General features: G+C 43.3%; 1 protein-coding gene and 1 long non-coding RNA gene across 3 annotated transcripts in view; both read left to right on the top strand.

Moving 5' to 3' along the window:
- B4GALT5 (beta-1,4-galactosyltransferase 5) overlaps positions 1-26,673 on the top strand; it is a 73,876-nt gene that overhangs the window by 14,668 nt on the left and 32,535 nt on the right. The window lies entirely within an intron of this gene.
- Positions 747-8,739, top strand: LOC144615863 (uncharacterized). Of its 2 annotated transcripts, none has more exons than XR_013554489.2 (3): positions 747-1,988; positions 6,729-6,846; positions 7,941-8,739. It is a non-coding gene; the product is annotated as an uncharacterized LOC144615863 (long non-coding RNA). The 2 variants fall into 2 exon arrangements; XR_013554490.2 differs by lacking the exon at positions 747-1,988 and adding an exon at positions 1,997-6,350.

Here is a 26,673-nt window from a genome sequence, read left to right as displayed (position 1 = left end):
AAAAGTACAACTAGCTAGTTCCCTGCTCATATGGGAATGTTAAAGGTTGCCGTGCTAACCAAGAAAACTTCAGGGTGAGGAACTAAAAGAATCAAATAAAAACATGATGGATTTGTAAAAATGTTCATTATAATTGAACTATGACACAGAGCACGGTTTTATATTAATTATGCCCAGCACAGTTAGATGTTTGGTTTTATGCGGGCCTAGTGTGTGGGCAGCTGACAAGTGGTAGTTTTAGGTTTTGCCCGTTTGGTATTCAATAAGGATTTTAACCCTTGTAAGCATTTTGTGTCTTACCTAGTCTGTGTGTGATAATGCTTTGAAATTGGAAGTCGCAGATGAATTTATTAATGGTTTGTCTTGTGCGTAAACTTGACATGTCGATGAAAAACAGTCCTGACTGATTTAGGATGGGGCAGCTACGATGATTCTCATATATTGCTAGGAACATTGTTTCTAATTTTTTTTTTTAATTTTTTTTTTTTTTCAACGTTTTTTATTTATTTTTGGGACAGAGAGAGACAGAGCATGAACGGGGGAGGGGCAGAGAGAGAGGGAGACACAGAATCGGAAACAGGCTCCAGGCTCCGAGCCATCGGCCCAGAGCCTGACGCGGGGCTCGAACTCACGGACCGCGAGATCGTGACCTGGCTGAAGTCGGAGGCTTAACCGACTGCGCCACCCAGGCGCCCCTCTAATTTTTTTTTAAGTTTATTCATTTTGAGAGAGTGCAAGAACAAGAGTGGGGGAGGGGCAGAGAGAGGGAGGAAGAGAGAGAGGGAGGGAGAGAGAGAGAGACAGATGAAGAGAGAGAGAGAGAGGGAGAGAGAGAATTCCATTTAGGCTCTGTGCTGTCAGCGCAGAGCCTGATGTAAGGCTTGATGTCATGAACCGTGAGATCGTGACTTGAGCCGAAATCAAGAGTTGGATGCTCAACTGACAGAACCACCCAGGCGCCCCATTTCTAATTTTTTAATTAGAAAAGTATCTAGGTTAATGACTTTGGTGTTTTTAAACTTATAAAAGTTATGCCTTTATGTCTTGGCTCTGCTTGCCAGTCTTTCATTTTGAGAGGTAGTTTTCGCATAGGAAATGAGAAACTTTTGTATTTTACTTGATCCAAGGAGAGATGAGGACGAAGTGTCTTCTGAGACTGGACCGTACGGACGGCATGAAGCACAAGTCTGTGATTGAGAAGTAGCTAGTCTCTTGTGCTCTGTGCATGGAAAGCGGGAATAACCTTGCCTCTGTTGCTAAGATTATGTTTTCGATAAAAACTTGAGCTGATTGTGCTAGGCTGGCACCCATCATTTGCTTTGCCTGGAAGGGGCAACTGGAATCCTTCATTCTTTTTTTCGTTTTTAAAAAAATTTTTCTTTAATGTTTATTTATTTTTGAAGGAAAGAGACAGAGCGTGAGCAGGGGAGGAGCAGAGAGAGAGGGAGACACAGAATCTGAAACAGGCTCCAGGCTCGGAGCTGTCAGCACAGAGCCTGATGCGGGGCTCGAACTCATGGACTGTGAGATCATGACCTGAGCCGAAGTCGGATGCCCAAGTGACTGAGCCACCCAGGCGCCCCTGGAATCCTTCATTCTTCTGCGTGTGTGTGTGTGTGTGTGTGTGTGTGTGTGTGTGTGTGTGTGTCAGAGAGAGAGAGAGAGAGAGAGAGAGAGAGAGAGAGAGAATGTATGTGGCATAGGGCAAGTGAGATGTTTTGTTTTGGTGTTGGCCTGATTTTCTCTTTTATTGTTGACTTGGCTTATCTTCATTCTGGTTTTAAGTATTGAGAAATCTTAAGATTTGGGTGGGTTAGAAGATTGGCATTTATTCAAACTTCATTTGGCAGTTAATTGTAGGTAAGAAGCTACTTTTTTGGTCTGCTTTATGTTTGAGATAATTTTTTTCCCTTAATTATTCGATTACAGAAAATTTCAAACCTGTACAAAAGCAGTATGAATAGTATACTGGACCGCCATGAACAAAGGTAATATTTTGATGTGACCTTTGTATTTCTGAAAACTGTAAAGGTAAAAGGGCCGAAACACTCCCCCTTCCAAAAAACAAAAACAAACAAAGAACCAAAACCAAAACAAAACATAAGGGCAGGCTGATTTTTAAAGCTTTTGGATAATTCGATTTCATTTTTGTTTAGATGTCTTGTTGATCCAGGTGCCCAAATGAGTGTTTCTTAATATGTAAAAACGGGAGATGAGCGGTACATAAATGCAGGATTATTGTGACGATAAAGGAGGGATATCATCACATGTTTGCAAGTCTTGGTACCAGTTAGGTGTTCAACAAATCACCGTTCCCACCTCTTCCCCAGCCCCTTGATCGCAGTGCTCTATTGGAGTAGAGAGGGGAAGGGAAAGTGGGGAACTCCCTGCTAGGGTTACCAATTCCCGTGAAGGGGTACGTAGTAGACCAGGGCTGAAGCAGTTGATTGCAGCAAAGTTTCCGGAGGGTCTCATTTTTTCTGTTACCCAGTTCTTATTTGAACCCTCAGAATTTAAAGCTAGAAGGACAAGGGTCAGTAGGTTTGCAAAGGATAAATCTTTTCATCCTGTGATGTTGTCTGGAAGGTTCTGCTGAGCTTGAGAAGCAGGTGCTATGGCTGAGGATGATGAAGGCCCCTAGGGTCCCCTGGGAGCACGCCACTAACTGCTAGCCTGTCTTCCACCTGTGTTCTCTTGGTTCCGTGGCCTTATTTTCTGAGACTGTATTGCTAATTTCTGTAGCTCTTTATGTCAGCTTTGACCAAAGCGAAGTACCAAGCTCACAAGGGAAAGTGGGAAAAATACCTCTCTTAGGACTAGTTTTGGCTTAGGTTTTGTGGTTTGCGTTCAGTAACATTCCCCAGTATCCACAAATTAAACATCACTGCCACCAATTTAATTTTAATATTATTTTATTAATTTAATTGTTCTATAAATAAAATAGTAAAACAGTGTGCATAGATGGAAGCTACAGTTTGGGGTTGTTTTGTGTGTGTGAAAAACAGACTCGTTTCATTGTGACATCTGAATAAACGTACCAGTAGATTATTTATGTGAGTTTGTGTCACCGGAAACATTCCAGAATGAATCATATTTAATTAGGGTCTCACAAATGTTACCACCCTTGTGCTGTTGAACAACACTTTTAAACTATTAAACCCACTTGAACAATGCAGGAAGGAAATTAAAATAATTTATTCATAATCTTTTCCTCACAAATGTTTTCATCTCTTGGTTTTCCTTCTCATCTTTATACACACTCAGATATTTGAAAATTTTGCACCTTAGGAGTTGTTAGTCTGAGAGAATTGATTGGAGAGAAGGGTAGCAATTCAGTAAATGCTGTTTTGTGCTGGATTACCCTTTTGCAGTTTCTTTGCTGTAACATCTTTTCCTGGTTAGTTCTGTCTCTCCCTCACTCTAAACATAACGTCTCGCTATAAGGTTATCTCTGGGGGTGCCTGGGTGGCTCAGTTGGTTAAGCATCAGTTAAGTGCCCAACTTTGTTCGGCTCAGGTCATGATCTCACAGTCATGAGTTCAAGCCCCACATCAGGCTCTGTGCTGACAGCTCCGAGCCTGGAGCCTGCTTGGGATTCTGTTTCTGCCCCTCCCCCACTTGTGCTCTCTCTTTCTCTCTCAAAAATAAATAAACATTAAAAAAAAAAAGATCTTTTTCTGGCAAGGGGTTCTTAAAAGGAGAGCTATAAAGAAAACATACTTGCTGTGTTTACTGATATATGGAAAACCAGATAGGAAATTGTAGCCCCTTTGGTGTCAGGTTGATTTAATCTCATTCCTAAATATTACGAATAAAAATTAAGCGGAAGAATTTTATATTTCATTAACTCATATACCAGTGTGGCTAATTTAATGTGAAAGTGTAGTATTCAATCTGGCTCCTACTTTGATGGGATTCTACAAAGCAGAAAGAAAGGCTTTCTCAGAAAGCTGTTGTACTTAGTGATTATTTTTCTCCAGCCTGGTATTGTTTTCTCCAGCTTGTCAGGAGTAACTAAACTTGAAATGATTGAGAAGGCACTCAAAGGTAGGTCAGAGCAGCTTAAAACGTAGGGGGTCAGGTGGGTTGCTGCGACCACATTAAACATTCACATACTTTACTGCCGTTATCTCCTTTGTTTTTTCAAATGCAGTTGTGTGACACAGCGTGCCCTCTAAATCTGTAGTTAAAGGAATTAGATATGTAGTTAAAGTTAATTTGTGTGGCCTTCTCTAGGCTGACCAGGCTTCCCTCGCCTGTTGGAAGATCCCATGTGGAACCATTAGACAGAATGAAAACTCAGGATATTCCTTTGCTTCCGAGTTGTTGGAAATTTAGGTTGCAACTAAATGGGATGTTTTCTTTTTCCATCCTCTTTGTTTCTTTTTAACGTCTGTAGGTGCAGAATAGGGATACCATTGATGTCATGCAATTTATTCTTCTTTGTTAAGGTGGTTATATTAAATACAGTTAGTTCTGCTATAACATGACTTAAGCGTTCCTAAAAAACACGATGCTACACAAAATTGTTGAATAAAAGCCGTAGAACTTATGGGGAAAAAATGAAGTTAGGTACACAACAATCAAAAACTGTTGGGGGCGCCTGCGTGGCTCATTCAGTTAAGCGTCTGATTTCGGCTTGGGTCATGATCTCACGGTTTGTGGGTTCGAGCCCCGCGTCGTGCTCTGTGTTGACAGCTCAGAGCCTGGGAGCCTGCTTGGGATTCTGTCTCCTTCTCTCTCTGCCCCTTCCCCGCTTGCAGTGTGTCTGTCTCTCTCTCAAAAATAAATAAGCATTAAAAAAAAAATTGACATTGATACTTCATGGCCATGTAATCCTTGAGTCCCCATTAGAGTGTTGCCAGTTGCCCCAATAATGTCTTTTATATCAAAATAATTAACAGTTCAGTTCATGGGGTGCCTGGGTGGCTCAGTCGATTACGTGTTAGACTTCGGCTCGGGCCATGATCTCTCGGTTTGTGAGTTCGAGCCCCGCGTCAGGCTCTGTGCTGGCAGCTCGGAGCCTGGAGCCTGCTTCGGATTCTGTGTCTCCCTCTCTCTCTGCTCCTCCCCCGCTCGCACTCTGTCCTCTCTCTCTCTCTCTCTCTCTCTCTCTCTCTCTCTCTCAAAAATAAATAACAAAAAATTTAAAAAAGTAGTTCAGCTCAGAATCACTTCTTTTACTTTCTGGCATGACAACATGTTCTAGGCACATTTGTGCTTTCCTTATCCCAGATCTGGAATCAGCTCTTTCGCCAAAGAATCCTGATTCTTTTTGGTGGAGGATCGATATGTAGAAGCAAAGATCCAGGTCCTTTGTGCCCTCACTGCTATTGGAGTGTCCAGGCTTCTTGCCTCAGTGTATAAATCTATGGAATGTGTGTATGTGGACACATACCCACATTGGCATCTATATTTCTACATGCATGTAAATGGAAAGTTGTGGCTTCACATCACTACCTGCCATTTGCAGCTAACACCTCAGGGTTCATTCTAGTTTTCTCCCTCTCCATATTTGTAATTCCTTCCTTTGGCGGTGAGAATCCCAGCTCCCGTTTTTCTTAATATATTTACTTAATTGATCAATTCTTTGTATGCACCTTGCTGCTTTATCCCCAGTCCCTGTTTGGACATCCTTCTTACCCCAAACAGTTCAGTTCTCTTTGCTGGGCTTTCCTCCTCCGTCCTTATCCCACTTAAGCTCTCATGCCCTGCACCAGCCTCTCTGCCAGCGTGGGTGCCCTCTTTGCCCCACGGGGGTTCTGACACCGTGGACTGGACTGCTTGCTCCTCCCTGGGCAGACACTCCTCTCAGCCCTGCTCGGGCTGTGGCACCCCAACTCTGGCATCCCCCTCTTTCTGCTGAGTGCCCTCTTCACCCTTCCTGGTTCTGACACTGCAATCAGGACAGCCCTCGTCCCGCAGTGCTCAGGCCTCCATCCGTGGCCCGCGTTGTGTTCCCCCCACCCCCAGACACCTCAGCACAGACCCCTTCCGAGCTCAGTCCCACCTAACGGCTTTAGGACTGAAGTGTTTTGGAAGAAAAGGATTGACTTGTTTCAGAAGGGGTCTACATAAAACTTTTTGCTAAGTAAATTCACATTTTGGGGGGAAAATTGTTCACCCGGGGCCATGTCACCTAGATCATTTTCTGTGTCTCTCGGTGCACAGGATCATTCTTGATTTCTTCCTACGGGCTGCCCGTTTTTAACTAACCAGAGGGTGAAGTCTGTAGCCCACGTAATTCTGATGAGTCTTTTTTTTTTTTCCTCCCCTCTTCAGACTTCCCTGTGATATAGATGGGGACTGTGGTGTTTGAGAAAGCCTGCTTTCCAGAAGTGACGGTCTTGGTCCATAGTTTGCATTTCTGTGTCTCCCCTTCTAGCTCAGTGGCCCATCCTCCCCTCTCCCACCATGACAGTGGCAGCAGGTGCTGTCCCCTTTGGCTGAGCCCTCTCTGTAGGTGTTTTGCATGTGTTACCCTATTAAAACGCCCTACCTCTGTGAGATGTACGGGTTTTACAGGTGAGGAAACCAAGGGTGGGAGGGGTTAAATAATTTGTTCAAGGTCACATAACTTGTAAGAGGTTAGCGGTATAATTTGAATCCAAGCCTGCTTTTTTCCTAGAGCCTGTCCTCGTGACCGTGTGATGCTGCCTCTGTAGGATTAGGATAAATTTGAGGAGGCTGAATTTTTCAATCCCTGTTTTTGATTCCTTTTGATTTAGGAAGAGGAAGCATAAGCTCTTGAAAGTTATAGTTGGAAGAAGAAAAATAGACGCCATTAGCTGCCTGGAAACAGTGCCACTTAAATGCTGGCATTCCTGGAATGGGCCCAAAGGAGTGGTAGGTGTGAACCCCCGATAAGCCTGCTTCTTCTCCGATCTGGCCACAACTCCGTGCTCTTCGTACAGAGGGGCACTTCGAAGAATGAGGATCACAGCTTTTCTAACTTCTCTTTGGAAACGAATGTGAATATTAAGGTCCTTTACAAAGACCTGATGCTTTTAAGGAAGAGCAGCTTAGAGGTTACTCAGTTTATCAGCCCATCTCAGTCTTGTTATTATTCTGTGAGTGGAGTGATGTGGCTCATCGTTAATAACAGTTGAAAGTGGGTGTCCATCATGTGGTTTTGAATTATTTTCTAGGTGCAGGGATGAATTGTTTTGTGCCTTTGTCCCCCATCGTGACAGCTCTCCCTTGTGACTGGTGTCAGGCCTTTGTGAGGTCGCTGTTTGGGGACCGGGAGCTTCCCCCAGGCTACTCCTTATGCAAAGAGTTGTTCTTTATGAAAAGCTGCAGGCCTGCCCTGGAGTCGAATTGGCACCGTAACCTCATTTGCACTGCTCTCTAACCGTGGAGCTGAGCTAATCGTATCTGAGAATAAACATACTGTCAGCCAGGCTTTTTGAAAGTGGTGAGGAAAGTAAGCTTGTTTTTTAATGACGTGTAACCATGAGAATAGTAAGGATATTTATACTCACTTCCTAGACTCCTTGAAACAGAGATGTAGAAAGCTAGCTAGCTAGCTTTCTCTCTCTCTCTACTCTCCCTATGTATCTGTTTGTCGGTCTCCCAATCATCTGGCTTGCAGACCTTCAGAGACACCCAAGTTACCCACGTACTGTGTCTGCTTTGTTCAGGACGGAGGGAATTTGCCTGCACGTAGGAGATAAAAACTGCGTGGAGCTCCAGAGCCACACCTTCTGAGCTCATGTCCCAACTCTGCAATTTGCTGGAGTCGTGACTTGGGGCAAATTCCCGAACTATTCTGTTCGCGTGTGTGTCAGCATTCTCACGGGATGGTCGTAGTTCCTACCTCGTAGTGGAGTCCTTAGCAAGGTTCCTGCCAGTGGTGTACCCAGTGAATGTTGGCTACAGCTGTGACTGGTAGTCTGCATTTTGGGAGATTCTGATCTTAGATGTGTTTTTCGGACCAGGCTACATATACGGAACATAACAGGATGGAAGAATTACAACATAAAAGAGTGGGAGAGGATATTCAAGATGACTGGAATGACCCTGTATATTACAGGTGGGGAAATGGGATTTTAGAGATGGTGAAGGATTTATGCAGTCTCCCAGGCAATACCAAGACTAGAACTCATTTCTTGTCCAGTTATTAAACCAAGGATTTTCATAAAGGTGGCATTGGATGATGATGATATGACAATAGCAGGATTTTTTTTTTTTTTTTTTTTTTGGTGGGGGCGAGGCTGAGAGAGGCTTGTGTATAAATAGAAAAAGCACACTCAACACACCTATTGTTTTTATAGTGCAGACTACAGTGAATAAGTTAAAAAAAAAAAAAACTTGGCAGATGGGAATACACTGAAGATAGTGAGAAAGCACGATTGTAGGGGCATAGGTTTAAAACAGTTCAAGTACCATGTGCTGTCCTTACGGACATGGGGTATGTGGGATGTCAGGGTGTTTTGCTGTTACGAAAACCAGTTATGTGCATCTTTGGGGGAGCAGCAGAGATAAAACACGTACAAAGGGCACTGTAGCTCCATAATCAGAATAGGATGGGGATCATTACAGGTTAGTTACTGCCAGGGTTTTGGGGTTTTTCCCCAGTAGTTCTTATTTACTTTGGATTATAAAAGTAATGCACTGAAAGTATAAAATTTGGAAAATACAGCCAAGCATAAAGAAAAGAAAGACAGCACAAAATCTCATAACCCAAAGTTAATTTACTATTCACATTTTGGGAATTGTCTTTTTTTTTTTTTTTTTTTTTTTTTTTTGGTGTGTGTGTAATTGTTCAGAAACATAATTGAGCTCATATTGTATGTATGATTTTATATATTAACTTAAAATTTTAAAGTATAATCTAGAGGCAGAGTGTCAGGTTTTCAGTCCCGTATGAAAATGTGGACTTTGTCATATGCCATAGAAGGACATTTTTGGTATGTTTTTATATAGTAGTAATGTCTGAAGCTACACCTTGGTTTTATCAGAATGGCTCATATTTCCTCATCTGTAAATAGTCTCAGAAGTTGAAATAATAAATTAATCCTCAAAGAAGTTTTGCCTGACTCAGCAAGCCCTGTTTTGATCAGTTATAGCTCTTACCTGCTGTTAAATAATATTCTAGGACCAGAGCACAAGCAGTCTGCTAATGTATGTGAAATTAACCGGTTGCTGGATAAGGCCAGGTAACTATAGTTCACAGCAGAGAGAACAATCCATTCTTGCCAAGCAAGATTTGTTTTGGTCATATGCAGAAAGGAAATCCAAGTATTCAAGGAATGTAAATTATGGATAAAATTGAAATCCGTGGCTGAGGATTCTTCCCTAGACTATTTTGTGCTTCCATGAATTAATAAAAATAGAATTTCAGCAAACAAGAATAGTTGTTAAATAAAGGCTACATATGTTGGCATACCAATCAGTGTGCCTTCTTGGGAGCTAAATATTATTACATTGAAAGATACTGGCAGCAACTTGGCTGTTAGATTAATATCACTTAACATGGAATTTAAAGGTATTTAAATGTAAAGGAATTACAGGAATTTAGAGAGGTTACTTTTTCCTACCTTTACATATATAAGCATATAAATTTACTTCAGGAATGTGCTTTCATCTAATATTTTATAATTAAAATGGCGTTTTTAAACATTGCTTTTCTAAGATTGGTTCCTCACCCCATAGACTTGAAGGTTGTTCAAAATACATTTCTGAAAAAGGATGGGTTAGAAATAACACTTGTTCCTGAAGGGGGAAATGAACATTGGGATTGACCAGAAAGGAACTAGGAAACTTTGAGAGGTGATGGTATGTTTCCTATCTTGATAGGGATTTGCATTACACAGGTGTGCATTCATAAAAACTCAGCAAATTGACACTCATTTCATGAAACTTTATATCCAAAGGGGAAAAATTATGCAAATATTGAACTCTTACTAATGACACACTCAAGTATTTAGAGAGCAGTTCGCTGATCTCTGCGATTTACTGGGAAATCCATGAAAAAAATAAGATGAATTGATGGATGGCTAGATGGATATATTTGGTAAGAAAGGTAATAGAATCAAGATGGTGAGAAATGGGTTTACATATAAAATTCTTTCAATTTTGCTGTATGTTTGAAATTTTTCATAATAAAATGTTGGTTTTAAAGATGTTGTAAGATTCTGGTCACCATGGGGCAGAAATGGAGCCATTTGAATCTGACCACTGCCTTGATGTTTTTCACTTTGAGATTGATAGCGAAGTAAGAATCGTTGAATTCTTCATCTTTACTATGTTAGGGGTCTCTCAGTGTCTTTCTTCATTGAGTACAAAGATTACTGTTCTGGTTATTTTACTGTTCTAGAAATGACCCAAGTAATATAAGCCCTGTATAATCATCACAGTTAGCATCTGTGTTCATTTCTACATACCACATCCAACGGATACGTGTGTTTTGCCAAGATACTTTCTAAGGCTAACGCTCAGTACAAATCTGTATGTTTCTCTTCTCTCCTATTCTCCAGACTTCAGTTTGGATACTTTTTATGCCCTGACTTCTAGTTCGCTAATTTTCCTGTTTTGCTGCCTCGAATCCGATGTTAAACCCATCTATTAACTTCTTAATTTCAGTTGCTGTATTTCTTTTTTTTTTTTTTTTTTTTTTTTTTTTAAATTTTTTTTCAACGTGTTTTATTTATTTTTGGGACAGAGAGAGACAGAGCATGAACGGGGGAGGGTCAGAGAGAGAGGGAGACACAGAATCAGAAGCAGGCTCCAGGCTCTGAGCCATCAGCCCAGAGCCCGACGCGGGGCTCGAACTCACGGACCGCGAGATCGCGACCTGGCTGAAGTCGGACGCTTAACCGACTGCGCCACCCAGGCGCCCCGCTGTATTTCTTAGTTCTAGAATGTTTACTTGATACTTAAGAGTCCAATTTTATGATGAAATTCTCCATTTTCTTCACATCTTTATTCTCTATTTTTTCTGTTTTCTTGAATGTAGTTTTTTGTTTTTTTTTTTTTAAGTTTATTTATTTTGAGAGAGAGCATGCACACATACGCGTCTGTGCAGGAGGGACAGAGAAAAGGGGGGAGAGAATCCCAAGCAGGATCCATGCTGTCATCAGCACCGAGCGGGACATGCGGCTTGATCACACGAACCTGTGAGATCGTGACCTGAGCCAAAACCCAAGAGTCAGACACTTAACTGACGGAGCCACGAGGCACCCCAGATGCAGTTATTGTTAAAGCCCAAGAGTCATTAACTCCAATATTTGTATCGCCTGTGGATCTTTTCCTGTTGTCTGGTTCTTCTTCTGTTATTCAGTCGTTTGATCCTGTCTTTTGGCATGCTTGGTAATTTTGATTGAAAACTGGATGTTGTATATAAAAAATTACAGTGGTCCTGTGTGGTTTCATCATCCTCTAGAGTGGGCTCACTTCGTTTGCCAGGCAAATAGTGTGGGGTCTGATCCCATTTCTCCTCTGAGGGAGTGAGCCATCAGAGGTAGGGTGTGGCTTTGGGAGGGCTCGATTTGCCTCTGGTTTGCCTCTGGTTTGCCTCTGGTTTGCCTATACTCTCAGGGAGTAGCCCTGCAGGCACTTTTGGTGCTTTGGGCTGGATAATCAATCCTTTGCTGTTGGGGGTTTTCCTGCCCCCTGCAGATGGTCTAGCAGCGTCCCTGGCTTTTTACCCACTGGTCCCTGAGCTGTGACCACCAAAAATGTCTCCAAGTACTGCAACATGTCCCCTGGGGATCAGAATCACCCCTGGTTGAAAAGCACTGACCTAAGAGGAGGGAGTCGTTTTCCTAATTGTGTATAGTGCCAGAGAAGTGAACTCTGAGTTACTCAGGTCGCTGTCTTTCATCATTGGATGGCTTTCCAGCCTCCCTCTTGCCTGATCATTTGATGGTAGATCCTGGGCTCTTCAAATGGCACTAAGAGTATGTGGGTTTGTTTACCACTCGCTTACCTGCTGTGAATGGAGAGTTTAGGTCACTGGTGCACCTGTCCTAGAGTTGAGAGGACAGATTCTCGATTTCTAGGTGGTGGGGACCATCCCAGCCTATGTGTGGCATCTCCTCGGGCTTCTGCAGAGCAGAAGGTTGCAATCTCTTCTCACGGTGATCTGACGTAGCCGACAGGAGCAAATTAACACCGAGAAATCTGCCCAGAGAATATAAATAACCGCTTGGAGTTCAAGGTAGGAAGGACATAAAGGGATCCAAATTAGGGCTCAAACTAAGGGTTACAAGAGAAAAAGCCTGCTTAAGAAGAGAACTGACTTGGAGTGGACATTTCTGAATGGTATGACACTACCAAAAGTGATTTGAACTGCTGGCTACTCTTTCTGTTATGCTGCAGACATTTTCCTGTTTTCCAAATCACTCTGCTTTAATGCCGAGGCTCGTATTAATAATGCATGGCTTTTTGTGGTACTCCCTTCCCATGGTGCTTTTTAGGTGCTGAGTCAGAGAGGGTTCACCCCAGCGTCGGTGAAGAGGAGAAAAAGCCCTCTGCAGTGCTCAAACGCTGCCATTTTTCTTGCACCTACATCTTGTAGCAAGCATTTCACACGAATTGCTTTAACGCTTCAATTCAGAGGATGCTTTCTTCTTACTCTTAAAGAACAGGCTTTAAAAACTATCCAGAGAGGTCTATGACAGGAAGCTTTTGAGAGCTCTTCAAAGTGAGTCTAAAAAAAGAAGAAAAAAAGTTGGTCTGAATGTTAGCGCGAATTGTGTTCGATTTCTGGGACAATAGCTGTTATTTTCCCACTTTTCTAGCTACTGTCTTGATGTGTCTCTCCTGAGTCTGTAATTTCTATTTTGTAAAATACAAAATGATATTTTCACATTACCTTTATGATAGGCATCTGCTAGGAGTCAAACAGCTATGAAGGAAAGGACCTGGAAATTAATTGTTCAGTGAACGCTTGGATCCAGGCTCAGATCCAGCATTTTTCTCCCCTACCTTTGCCAGCCCACAGCACTCTGGATGGTCTGACCTTTGGGAGCCCAGTCACTGCTGTCCCTGCCGCTTTCAAATACAGGCCTGTCTGGGCCATAGAGTTTTTCCTTTTCTGGTCGGTTAGGAAATACTGTGTTGTGATGGGCCCCGCGGGGCATATGAGGAGCTTTTGAAGCCACTGGGTTTGTGGCGTTAGTTGAGGTACCCACCCCTCCATACCTGCGAAGCTCCTGTGGGAGACGGTAGCCTGGGTAAGGTGTTGCTAGATCTGTGATGAGCATCGTAGCCTCTTACTCACATCTGCCTTGAAACACATCTCATGACACATCTAAACATACTTGTTAAATCAGTCCGCTGATGTGGTCTGGTGTATTTATTTAAAGTGCTTAAATCAGAATTTTCCCAGAGTGTCAGTCTTCATTGCCGTCATGGGTTTTAAAAGTAGCACAGAGATGATTTCTGTCTCTATGATCAGAATAACAATGTGGATAGAAGTAATCATTGGGAACGCGTTGTAATGTAATCCTCTATTTCTGTAAATCTAAAGTTACTCTAAAGTAGAAGGCATATGAAAAGAATAATAACTGTGACTTCCTGAAGGTCTACTCTATTCTAATCACTAACTTAGGGGTCTGACATCTGTTATCTCTAACCTTCACGAGACTGTAAGAAGTTCAGGACCACAGGGTCCTGACTCAGACCTTCCTCTGAGCTGAGGGAAAGACTAATCACACCCCATTTAGCTTCCTGTCTGTCTCCTGGGGTGTAATTGTTTGAACAGGTGGCTCTTCAGCGTGGCGCTCAGGCCTGTACATATGCCTCGATTTCTGTCGTAGCACCAATAACAGTGCGTGGCACATACTGATGGTTACACTTCTGTTCTTCCTACGTGGCCTCCGGCAGTTCAGGGACCAGCTTGTTCTTTCTTTTCTTTCCTTCTTGATTTTTTTTATTATTTAAAAAAAAAATTTTTTTTTCAACGTTTTTTATTTATTTTTGGGACAGAGAGAGACAGAGCATGAACGGGGGAGGGGCAGAGAGAGAGGGAGACACAGAATCGGAAACAGGCTCCAGGCTCCGAGCCATCAGCCCAGAGCCCGACGCGGGGCTCGAACTCACGGACTGTGAGATCGTGACCTGGCTGAAGTCGGACGCTTAACCGACTGTGCCACCCAGGCGCCCCTCCTTGATTTTTAAAAAGGTTTTACCTTCAAATTCCAGTTAGGTAACACGCAGCATAATACTAGTTTCAGGTGTGCAATTTAGCGATTTCTTTCCTTTCAGTCCGTCTTGAACTGACACGAGTGTTAATCATATCCACGGCCCCGTCGTGGCGCTTCGTATGTGTTCCTAGCCCAGTGAGATAGGAGTTATTATTCGCTTTGTTTTTTAGGTGAGGAAATTGAGGTACAGAGACTCTAAGTAACTTGACCACCAGGTTTACACAGTTAATATGTGACGCAGCTTGCACTCGAGTCCACATAGTTTATTTGGGAGTCTAGTTCTCACCCGCTGAGTTGCGCTCCTGTTTTACGGCCGTTGGATCCGCCATTGCTCCATTGTAGACACTTCCATGTTGAAGGCTGGTTAGTGTGGTGTCCGATGCGGGGTGACCCGGTCGGGGGGCGGGGGAAGTCAGTGGTGATGGCAGTGAAAGGATTCAGCTGAGGCCGAACAAAGGAGAGAGAAGTTTATTGAACACACTGCAGGGAAGCCACGGGCAGTACAGCTCAGCAGAGACTGTAAGGAGGCAGTGGCCGGGGGCTGTATTTCCAGCGGGAAGGGGAGCAGGTATGAGGGCGTACGGAATTTCCCCTTTTGGGAGCTGTGCCTGGATGTGGCCATTGGTCAGTTAGGGCCTGTGGGTATTTTGGGGTGGGTCACCTGATGGACCAGTCTGTATTCAGTCAGGAGTCAACCGTGGGCCCTTTGCCTTGATCAAGTTTCCATTGCTCAAGCCTGTTGCCTAAAAGCGGCCTCTATTACTATGAAAGTAACTCCTTGGGGCGCCTGGGTAGCTCAGTCGGTCGAGCGTCCGACTTCGGCTCAGGTCATGATCTCACAGTTTGTGGGTTCAAGCCCTGTGTCAGGTGCTTGCTCAGAGCCTGGAGCCTGCTTCGGATTCTGTGTCTCCTTCTCTCTCTGCCCCCCTCCCCATGCTTTGTCTCACTCTGTTTCTCAAAAGTAAATAAATGTAAAAAAAAAAAATTAAAAAAAATAAAAGTAACTCCTTGGAGGGTAGAAGCCATGAAATTCTGATTTTATAAAGTATTTTCCTTTTTCAGTCTAGATCAGAGGGCATAAATGGGGGATTAGGGCCAACTAAAAAGATTGTATTCTGTTAAAAGGAGACAGCCACTGGGCTACTCAGCACCTGATGATTGATTGCATCAGGGAGGCAAGGTGGGAATTACATGCTTGTTTTTGCCAGATCAATATTTCAAGAGACTCTAGAAATCTGGCTTTCTAGATGAATAATAATAACAGCGAACATTGAAATAAATGTAGTCCTTATTATGTTCTAGGCTTTCTTCTTAGTGTTTTACAAATATTACCTCATTTAATCCTAAATGAGGTACAAATATTGTTACCCCTATTTTTATGGGTAAAGAAACTGAGGCACGGAATGGTTAAGTAATTTGCCCAAGGTCATTTGGCCAACTAGGATTTAACCACAGGTGGTTTACATATAAAGTTGATACTGTTAATGTATGTTATGTTATATTAGAGGGAGCGAGTAGGGGAGAGGGGCAGAGGAAGAGAGAGAGAGAGAGAGAGAGAGAGAGAGAGAGAGAGAGAAAGAGAGAGAATCCCAAACAGGATTCTTGTGGAGCTTGATCCCACCACGACCCTGGGACCATGCCCTGAGCTGAAATCAAAAGTTGGGACGCTCAACCCACTGAGCCATCCAGGCGCCCCCAAAGTTAATACTTTGAACCACCGAACTATTTATCTGGCAGCTAAGTCACAGTTTAAAGATGAAAGGAAACCGGAAGACACCTAATAGGCCGAACAGAACACCTTTGTATGCGGCTACTGTGTAGCTTCTCATCTGAACATTAACTATTTGTGAGATCAAAACAGTTTATTTGTAACATAACTGCTTCATTAATCATTGCTAGTTGGGAGTTTTTATCTGCTGTATACAAGCTTCTTTCAGTCTTCTGTATTATTTCTATCTTTATTTTTCTCTTACAAAAGCATATGAAGGTATAGAAAATTAAAACATTACAGAAATGCATAATCTTGGAAAATCAAAAGCCCTTCACAATCCCACCTCCTCCTCCAAGTAAGTGCCGTTAAGCAGCCTGGTGCATATTCTTCTAAGCTTTTCTCTGAACATAAGCTAACGTATTATTAGTTTTTGAGTTCATTTCAGGTGTATTATTCTTGCTGTAAATATCAACATGGTATTTATTAAGCTATCTGTCCGTAAGGCCAATTTCTTAACAGATTTCCTTGATGTCGTTGATTGTGGGGCAAAGAATTTACTACCATTCTCCATCTTTCACCTTTTTTGCATGATCCGTTTTTCTTCTTTTAAATATTGCTCATAAAAACTAGAGTTGTCAGTTTTCTCAGCGTCGGGTTGGTTTGTGTAATTTGCTAACACCCCTCGTCTTTAACCTCCTTCATCCAAACAGGATCTCCCCCCACCCCCTAGTTCTGGTCATTTCGGCTCAGAAGGTGAAAGGCAAAGCAGTATTAACAGGACATCGGAATAGAAGGATAGGATATGTATCAATGAAGATGTGGACTTTGCAAATTAAAAATACAGCTCAGTAGGAAATGAGTAAATTGGAGAGCTAGAGCTTGAAACAGGTTTCAAATTATGAGCACATATGGTATTTATTACTTAATTCCAACTCTAGACTGGTGTTTGATTTTTTTTTTTTTTTGAGAAGTTTATCTTTAACTTTAGAGGTATTTGTCTATATTTGGAATGTAGCATAAGCCAAAATCGTGTCTTCAGATTCTTTTTAAGTACGAATCCTAATTTTTCCCCTCTTCTGTTAATCATTTGACCCCTCCCCCCCATTAGATAGAAATTGTGAATTTTTGCCTTAGGCTTGCTAACTATACCACACGCTCTTTCAACTCTAAGTATTTATTTATTTTTTGGGTTGCTACTGTATGTTAGGCCCTGGGATAAGCGAATAGAAATCACAAAAACCCCTGGCCTCGTGGAGCTAATATTCTAGCGTGTAGGGGTCAAGTCAGACAAAAAAGAAAATTATATATATTTAGTGATTAGCGCTGTGGAGAAGGATAGGCAGAAAAGGGAAAGTGCAGATGGGTGTTTTTTGTGGGGCAAGGGTTGCAATTTTTTTTTTAAGTTTATTTGTTTTGAGAGACGGACAGAGCGAGCACTTGCGCATGAGCAGGGGAGGGGGCAGAGAGAGAGGGGGACAGAGAGAGTCCCAAGCGGTTCTGCACTGTCAGCGAGCAGCCCAACACGGGGCTCGATCTCTCGAACCTGAGCCGAAATCAAGTCAGAGGCTCAAAACTGAGGCGCCACCCAGGTGCCCCGAGGGTTGCAATTTTAAACATTGTGTGGCCTGGGAGGGTCTCCCTGAGGTGACGACTGAATACTTTCAGAAGTGAAAAGTTGCGCCTGGAGGGTGGGTGGTTGTGGGGGGGGGGGAGCCCCTTGGGCAGTGGCCTTGAGGTGGGCGCTTGCACAGGGTGTCTGGGAGCAGCAACATGGCCAGTGTGGCTAGAGCAAAGTGAGTGAGTTGGAGAGGAAACGGAGCTGCCCTCAGAGGGCAGGCAGAGGCACACACTTGTGGAGCCGGGCTGGGCAGACTCGACTGTTCCGGGCCGTGCAGTCCATGCTGGCAGCTACTTTACCTTGTAGCTTGGTGGCGGACGCAGCCCTGGACAGCGCAAAACGCGCGGGCGTGGCGGTGTTCCGATAATAGCATGTTACAAAAACAGGTGGGGGGCAGGATTTGGGCCCCCAAGTTTGCCGACTCTTGATTGAGGAGAGCAGCTGTGGCCCAGAGTTGGACTTTACTCCTAGAGAAAATGAGGATTCATTGGAGGTCTTTGAATAGAGAGGGGTGAGATCAGTTGACTTGTGTCTTGAAGGACGCCGCGGGGCGCCTGGTTGAGAATGGCTGTTGAGGGGGGAGGTGACGGTACGGTCACCCTTAAACCAGGACAGGAAGGCTGCAGTAGGCAGAGCAGGTGGTAGGTGAGGACGGGGATTTGGTTTTGGACAAGCTTGGGAAGACCGTTAGGCATCCAGGTGGGGCTGTCAAGGGTGCAGTTGGCCTACAAGACCGGTCGGTGCCCAGGAGAGGTCACGGCTGATCTCAGTCTGGGAGCCTTCAGTGTGCGAATGGCATTCAGGGTCATGAGACTGGATGGAGAAAGTAGGAGCCGCTGTAGCTCTGTCTGGACTGCGTCACTACACTTGGAGTGGTGGTTCTTTTCATCCTGAAATGGGCTTTAAGGATGGAACCTTCGTGCCCCTTGGGGTCGACATACTATCTACCACCTCTAACCTCACTAACTCTAGTTCTTACATACAGCTTTTTTTAGAAATTGTCATGAAATACGCACAGCATACAATTCACCGTTGTACACATGGTAAGCGTAGAGTCAAGTGCATTCAATTCACTGAGAACGTTGTGCAGCCGTCACCATTGTCCCTTCCCGGAACTTTTTTCTCATCCCGAACAAAAACTCTGCACCTGTTCAACAGTTCCCTGCTCCTCCTTTCTTCTGGCCCTTGGTAATCCCATTTCTTCTTTCTGTCTCAATGAATTTGCCTGTTCTAGGTCCCTCATATGAGTGGAATCCTACAATATTTGCATTTCTATCTGGCTTATTTCACTTAGGTTAAAAGGTCCTCAAGGTTCATCTATGTTGTAGCCTATCAGGGCCTTCATTCTTTTTTTTTTTTTTTTTTTTAACTCTTTTGAATAATTAACATAAACTTTTTGTTTGAGTCCTATTTCGAAAAGGGGTTCGAGAGGTCTCAATGACTCAGCCTTGTGTTCCAGAGCACTCCGGGTCTGTGGGTCTGGAAAGCTGTGAGAACTTGAAGTGCCCCATCGGCCCACGCAACCCTCACTCTTACTGGTGCAGCGAGTAAAATAGTGACAGTGATATCAAGTAGCTGGATGAGTTATCCTCTAACCTGACTTGATGAATTTTTGATATTATGTGGCATTCTTATTTTTACTTCATTTTTATTTTAAAAAGTTGTTTTATGTTTATTTATTTTTGAGACAGAGAGAGACAGAGCATGAGCAGGGGAGGGGCAGAGAGAGAGGGAAACACAGAATCCAAAGCAGGCTCCAGGCTCTGAGTTGTCAGCACAGAGCCCGACGCGGGGCTTGAACTCACAAATTGGGAGACCATGACCTGAGCTGAAGTCAGATGCTTAACCGACTGAGCCTCTCAGGTGCCCCTTATATGTGGCATTTTTAATCAAAGGATAAGCTTGTCTCATTTGAAATAGAAAACCTCAAAAAGTGACAGCTTAAAGGTGGCAATCATGGCAGAGTAGATCATTCTGGAACTGGGATGAGAAGTATTTTGGAGAGCATAACTTTACAACTTGCTCATTTAACAAATTGCTAAGATTGGGGGCAAGTCCTGTAATGTTCGCCTGTTGCTTCCAGGCGTTTGTGGTGTTATTTGCCATATCCTAAATAACCTCTTGGCTCTGTGCTAGATAACAGCGGTATTCATGGCAGGGAGTGCATTGAGGGAGAACCTGGCCCTCCTTTGGGGTTCAGGAGTTAAGTCCACTGAAAGCTCAGTTGACGTGTTGAACAAGGCGTTGTTTGTTTAACCAACATTCAGTCTCCTAGACAAGGCTCAGTAATGTTCTTCCCTGTGGTGGCAAAGAATGATGGGGGGGGGGGGGAGTGAAAATTAATTTCTAGCTTCACTTGCAGCCTGGCAATTGCAAAAAAAAAAAAAAAATCTTTGTGTAAAAAAAAAAAAAAATGAGAAGAAAATTAGAGGCAAGCGGTTGTTTTGAGGACACAGTCCTGGTTTAGTTGTTTCCGGTACAGCTTTCAGGTCATTTCCCAAAGCTCATCGAGTCACGCCAGCAGTGCTGAAAACAGTGCACCGCAAGGAGTTGAAAAGGAAGATCAAAGTAGCCATTGTTCTCTCCTTTTGAATTGTGGTTAGTCTTCGGGCTGGCCCTAGGTTTTACAATTTTTCTTTTCTTTTTTTTTATGGAATCATCTAGCGGGCAAGGAATGAAATTAATATATCTGGGAGATTGGAGGGGACTTTGCTTTGGGCGCCATGAACCGTGAGAACTTTTCATTTTTGCCCGTTAGCTGTACTAGCAGTGACAATCTGTGTTGAAGTACTTCCGAAGGCCCAGGATCGCCATGGTCTTAGAGCAAGCTTAGTGGGAGCTTTTAGGCCACATCAAAGCAATCATTGACTCTCAGCTGTTTTCCTATAAAATTAGGAAATCATAATACTTCATTGAAATGAAATGAAACCCCTTAACTCTTAATTTGCTTCTTGATTAAGGCTTGAGCAAGGAGAAGTTTGAAAAGAACGTGTCCTTGTTACCTGTCTGCCTCACTTTGTCCTCCCAGAGCCCTGGTGTGCCCCTGGATGGCTTCCAGGGCTCAGTGATCATGTATCTTATCAAGCATGCATTGCTAGACTTTTTCAAAACCTCATGACCAGCCGATAATAAGTCTTGCCTTTCAGAGCCAGTGTCCACACCATTGAGTGTGTCTGCTTAAGGACTCACGGCTGGTGCCCAGCTTGTGGCTACAATAGGAAGGCACCTGCATTCTTTGAACAGTAGGTGAGTCAACTCAGGAAAAGGCCTAAACTCTTGTCCAGCCAAATTATTATCTACTTATTCTGGACTATAAATAATGCTTTGACATGCATTTAATTCTGTTTGAGTTCAGGGTTGCTTCTGGTTTTCTCTCTTGGTTCCCTTGGGCTGTTTCTGGGAAATTAGTAACCAAGTTGACCTTCATCTTTTAATTTAGCTCAGGAGCCCTAGGCTGTATCTGATTGGCGTTTCAGGAGGGGTGAGATCTAGGCTCACTTCCAATGTCATCTGATTCTCTACCTTGCCATTCTCCTTTGCTCTAAAGAAATAAAATTTGTTGACTCTGCCATAAGGTGGAAAAATAGCTTTAAAAACATTTATTTGTTTATTTATTTATTTATTTTAATGTTTATTTATTTTTGAGAGCAAGAGACAGAGCGTGAGCAGGGGAGGAACAGACAGAGAGGGAGGCACAGAATCCGAAGCAGGCTCCAGGCTCTGAGCTGTCAGCCCAGAGCCCGACGCGGGGCTCGAACTCACAGACTGCGAGATCATGACCTGAGCCGAAGTCAGATGCTTAACTGACTGAGCTGCCCAGGCGCCCCAGATGTTTATTCATTTATTTTTAAGTAATGTCTACTACATCCACTGTGGGACTTGAACTCACGACCCTGAGATTAAGAGTTGCATGCTCCTTCAGCTGAGCCAGCCAGGCTCCCTGTGATAGAAAATATCTTTTAGAGCACATGCCAACATATGACTTAGAAGATATTTCACTTATCACATTAACCAAATCTGTATGTAATTTTGGAGGGCGTAAGTCTTGCTTTGTATTGCGTTCTGCTTATATTTAAGCTTTGTTTCATCCGTTCAGCTGCATAATAAAACAGCACTCTCCCCTCTTTCCCTACGCAGACCGTCCACTTTAGAAGTGAGAAAAAGATAGAATCGAAGAAGCCTCACTTTAACAGAATGCCACTAAGTGTATGGAGCTATAGCATTTGGGATCAGTGATCAGTGTTCACAGTGTAACTGGTGTGAAAGGGGATTAGAAAGTAGAAATGATAGTACACGTCAGCCATGGTTGAAGTTGCAGTGTCTTAAAGGGCGATGCTGTCCCGGAAGTGCTGCTTTGGAAAACAGGAGCGAGGTGCAGTGCCGGCGGGGGCGACGGGTGGAAGGAGGTGGCGCGCACTTTACCAGACTGTGCGTCTGTCGTGTTATCTTGGGGCCAGACTCTGGGGAGGGAGGTCACTTTAAGACTTCTCGTACTCAGGCAGAGCTAGCAGTTGACTTGAGTGTGGGTCGTCTTCCCATGACAGCTGGTGTGGTTCTGATCATCTTTGAAGCCCTGTGGCTTTCTAGCCCATGCTCCCCACGTAACATCAGAAGGTTGCAGTGCCCTCTGGCCGGCACTCTAAGTTGCTTCTGAAAAGGCTGCAGAAAGACCCCAGGGAGCAAAGAAGTCAGCACAACGATGGCACCTCTTAAAAGAAAGGCACACGCACTTCTTGGGAGGGGGTGTATTCAAATGCCCCAGCCCCATAATTTGGGGATGGCAATGCCTTTCTGTAGGTGGAGGAACACAGAAGTAATTCTCTGCTCCTCAGAATGACTCCCCTTCATTATCCACCACATTCCTCACCAGAAGGCCGCAGGTCTAGTCATCGTGAACATGGAGTGTGAATGCCATTTAACCTTGTTCTTCTGAAGAGTGAGACACTTGCTGGGCAGGGTTTTCCTTTTCCTCCCGCAAAACGGGCCAGGACAGCTGTTCACTGTCTTCTGTCCAGTTGTGCCTCTCCTCCCTTCAGCCAGCTTCTTAGCGGTTTTGCTAAATGCCTGCTGTAGCCCTCCTACCGCAGGACCTCCGCAGTCAAGGCACATCTGTCTGCCAGGTGCAAACCGTGTTGTCTGTAAGAGCAACGGGACTTCAGAGGGAGTTGATCATTTGGCAGCTACATCATGCTGGGTCTTCAGGTGCTCCTTTCATCCTCCTCTCTCCCTCTCTGTCTGTCTCTGTCTCTGTCTCTGTCTCTCTCTCTCTGACAAGGTTAGTATCTTCAGTCAATAGCTTAACTTGATCTCTGCTTATTACTGCTCCCAGAATAAGTTATTTGCACAGACACAGATATAATCTCATAAAATTACTTGGTACTAGTGGCCTGCTGTGAGCATCATTTTCTTGAGTTTGTTGTGCTCTAACCACGAATTAGCAAAAGACACTTCAAGAGAACCTTTTTGTGGATCCATTGAGAGGAGTCATTTGGGTAGAAGGTTGTAGTTGGGGTTATTTGATCATTTTTGTATCCTTCTAGGTGAATTTTCGGTCTATTCTTTAGTTCACAGCTTTCTTAGAACTTCTTGTTCTTGTTTTTGCTCTTTACTTTTGCTTTTTACCTGGTATTATTTTTAACCCCTCAAAAATTTTGCAGTTACCCCATCAGTGGACTGGTCTTTTTATGAGCAGGGATCCAGAAAGTATGAAGCTTTGTTTGGGGAGCTGAATTTGGGGTTGGGGGAGCCTTCTCTAACCAGAAGACTCAGGACCTGCAGTTGTTGAAGAACTGGGTTTTTTCAGGGTGGCCTCATAGTACAGTGACCCCACTCTAAAGATGGAATCATTCACTTACCCCCTTAATGGTTTGCCAGATTGTTGAAGTAAAGTCTGGACTAAAAATTTTGTTCTTTTTTAACAGTGATCTACTTGTGAAAAGCACAGATGGCTACTGACAATTTATGAATGTTAGGCATTTGATGATTTTCAAAATAACTGTGGGAAAGAAAAATCCAAGGTGAGAAGAGAGACTAAAAATCAACGAGCCACATTATTGGGTTTTGGGGTCTTCAGACCGCAAAAGAAGCAAAACAGAGTACAGGCACACGAAATCGGCTCACAAGGTTGTGATAGTTCAGGTTTGGGCTTCCTGTTCGCTGAGCCCCTAGAGCATTGATTGCAGTAGGTTATTGTCAGAGGCCCCTGCAGAAAAACCCACGGGGCCCTAAAGCCGCTTTGAACGCTTTGAACGCCTAGGTGTTGGGCGTGGTGGGAAATGTTAATTGGCCTCTGAGTGAACTAGGAGCTTCGAGGATTCTTATCCCTTGATAAACTTACTCCCTCCGGCAGTCTTGTTAATATTTAAAAATAAAGTGCTGAATCTATTACAAAGCCCTGTAATTTAATTTTTCTGGCATTTCAGTGCTCTGTGGTTGTTAGCAGAGGGTCGTTTTTATAAAGTCTTTGGGCATACTGAGTTTTAATTCTTAACCGATAAAGTTTTTTTTAAAGTTTATTTATTTTGAAAGAGGGAGACACAGCGGGGGAAGAGCAGAGAGAGAGGGAGAGATAGAATCCTGCTGCCAGCTTAGAGCCCGATGTGAGGCTCAGACTCACGAACCGTGAGATCATGACATGACATAAGCTGAAATCAAGAGTCAGATGCTTAATCAACTGAGCCACCCAGGCTTAAAATTTTTTTTTTCTTTTTTGATTGTAGGGTGTGTAGTCCTACGAATTTTTGCCTGAGAGTTAGGCCAACCTCAGGAATTAGTCACTTTTCTTTCTGTAAACCTGCAAATGTAATTTTGAAAAGGAGCTACAAATAAGCCAGCTCGGGAATACTGCTTGCAAAGAGTGAGGGAAGCACATCTGGGTTTGGTGTTCACTGGAATCTTCATTCCCCTTCCCTTTTCCTGAGCACTTGCTTTTGTTTGGATGGTTGATTTGTCCTGGGAATTTTTGCTTTGTCTTCATCTTGGGTTTTGTGTCTCTAAGTTCTGGGCAAAAGGAGGGAGCGGCATTGTCTGAGATCTTGGTTGGTTCCAGAGAGTTGCTGATGTCCATCAAGGGTGGGATTGGGGAGTGGCAAGGTCTGAAATTGCACAGACAGAGGCCAAGTTTCATGGATTCTCCTAAGTCATGCAATGCATGAGGAATTTGAACTTGACCTTGGAGGCAGTGGAAAGCCATTCAAATATAAATAGAGGAAGCAACAGGAAAATTTATTTGTAATTTCTCCTCAGCTCTCCTATGAAGTTATAGGTAAAGAGTAAATGCAATTGTTGGTTTCAAAGACAAAATAAAGAATATATTTTTTGTATAGAATAGATGCTGAATGTTTTCACTTCTTACATGAGCGTTACTTAGGTGTTTACTCCCTGTATTACAATTTTTTATCCATTTACAGGATTCTTCGTATAGTATTAATATACTTTAATTTAGATCTTGTTGGCAATTTAGATATGTCCAGAATCAAACACCCCCCCCCAGCTTTTTATTCTGAAAAAATTAATACCTACAGAAAAATTAAAAGAATAATACAGTGAGGGGTGACTGGGTGGCTCGGTTGGTTAAGTGTCCAGCTTCGGCTCGGGTCCTGATCTCACGGTTCGTGAGTTTGAGTCCTGTGTCGGGCTCTGTGCTGACCGCTCAGAGCCTGGAGCCTGCTTTGGATTCTGATTCTCCCTCTCTCTCTGCCCCTCCTCTGCTCACACCGTCTCTTTCTGTCTCTTTCAAAAATAAATAAACATTAAAAAAAAAAATTTTTTTTTAAAGAATAATACAATGTGTACATTACCCTTCATCTAGGGTCAACAGTTATTACCTTTTGTTTTATTTATTTTAACTCTGGCTTTTTTCTTTTTCCCTGAGCCCTGTGAAATTAAACTGTAGCTACATCAAGACATCTAACCTCTAAGTGCATCAGCATGGATCTCTTAAAAATGATAAGGATAGGGGTGCCTAGCTGGCTCAGTGGGTGGAGCATGTGACTCGATCTTGGGGCTGTAGGTTCAAGCCCCACGTTGGGTGTAGAGATTGTTTAAAAATCAAATCTTTAAAAAAATGATATTTTCAGGGTGCCTGGGTGGCTCAGTCGGTTGAGCTTCCAAATTCAGCTCAGGTCATGATTTCACAGTTTGCAAGTTGGAGCCTTGCATCACAGCTCGGAGCCTGGAGCCTGTTTCAGATTTTGTCTCCCTCTGTCTCTGCCTTTCCCCCACTCGTGCTCTGTCTCTGTCTCTGTCTCTGTCTCTCTCTCAAAAATAAAAGTATTTTTTTAAATGATATGTTCCTGTATACTATTATTTTCCTGTATACTTTTATTGCAATTAAGAAAATTAACAGTACTTTGATAATATCTTTTGATATCCAGACCATATCCAGATTTCCCCAGTGGTGCTCAATTTATAGCCACCCTTCCTCAAATTGCATACTATATTTGATTATGTCTCTTTGGTCTCAGTCTGTAGTCGTCCCACCCCTCCCCATATCCTTTATTATAGTAACTTCGAAGAGTCCAGGCCACTGGTTTATAGAATGTTCTACATTCTGGAGTTGCTTGGTGTCCGTTTGATGTGTTTTTTAACCCCCTGATTTTTGTAAGCTGGAAGATGGTTCTGAAAGCTTGATTAGTTTTAGGTTATGAGTCTCTGCCAAGAATATTCTCAAGGTAATGTTGGCTTGTTCCAATGTTAGTAATGCCCGTTTCGATCCCTTGGTCAGGTGGTCCCTGTCTGAACTCTCCATTGTAGATGTACCTTTTGCCCTTTGTAATCAAGTAATCTGTGGGAAGAATTTTTTAATGTTCCGGAGTAGTCTTCCAAGTTTTGACCATGCATTCCTCTTTCCAGAGTATTCTTGGTTGGCCCTTCCATTTCTTTGGACTTGGTAGGTCTTGCATTGCTTAAGCACGTGAGCATCACTTACAGAAAGAAGTGCTAATGTCTGATCATTCTGGATCAAGTGAAAGATAAAACAGTATAATAGATGAGAGACCTGAGCCCAGCATTCTGCATGGCTCAGAGGACCCCTCTCTAGGACTACAATTTGATGTCTGCTAAAGACAGCCATCTGGTCTGGAGGAAGGTATCATACCCACAGGGTGTTAAGGGAAGATCTTTCTTTGCTAAGTGTTTATGCCTAGAGTCCAGACATTTTCAAGGGCTTTCTATGGTAATTTTTGCCTTTC

The sequence above is a fragment of the Panthera onca genome, chromosome A3 (assembly GCF_046562875.1).
Source record: "Panthera onca isolate mPanOnc1 chromosome A3, mPanOnc1 haplotype 2, whole genome shotgun sequence".
In the NCBI taxonomy this organism is placed as follows: domain Eukaryota; kingdom Metazoa; phylum Chordata; class Mammalia; order Carnivora; family Felidae; genus Panthera; species Panthera onca.
Note: the sequence above shows the minus strand (reverse complement) of the source record. Positions and strands in the feature narration are given on the sequence as shown.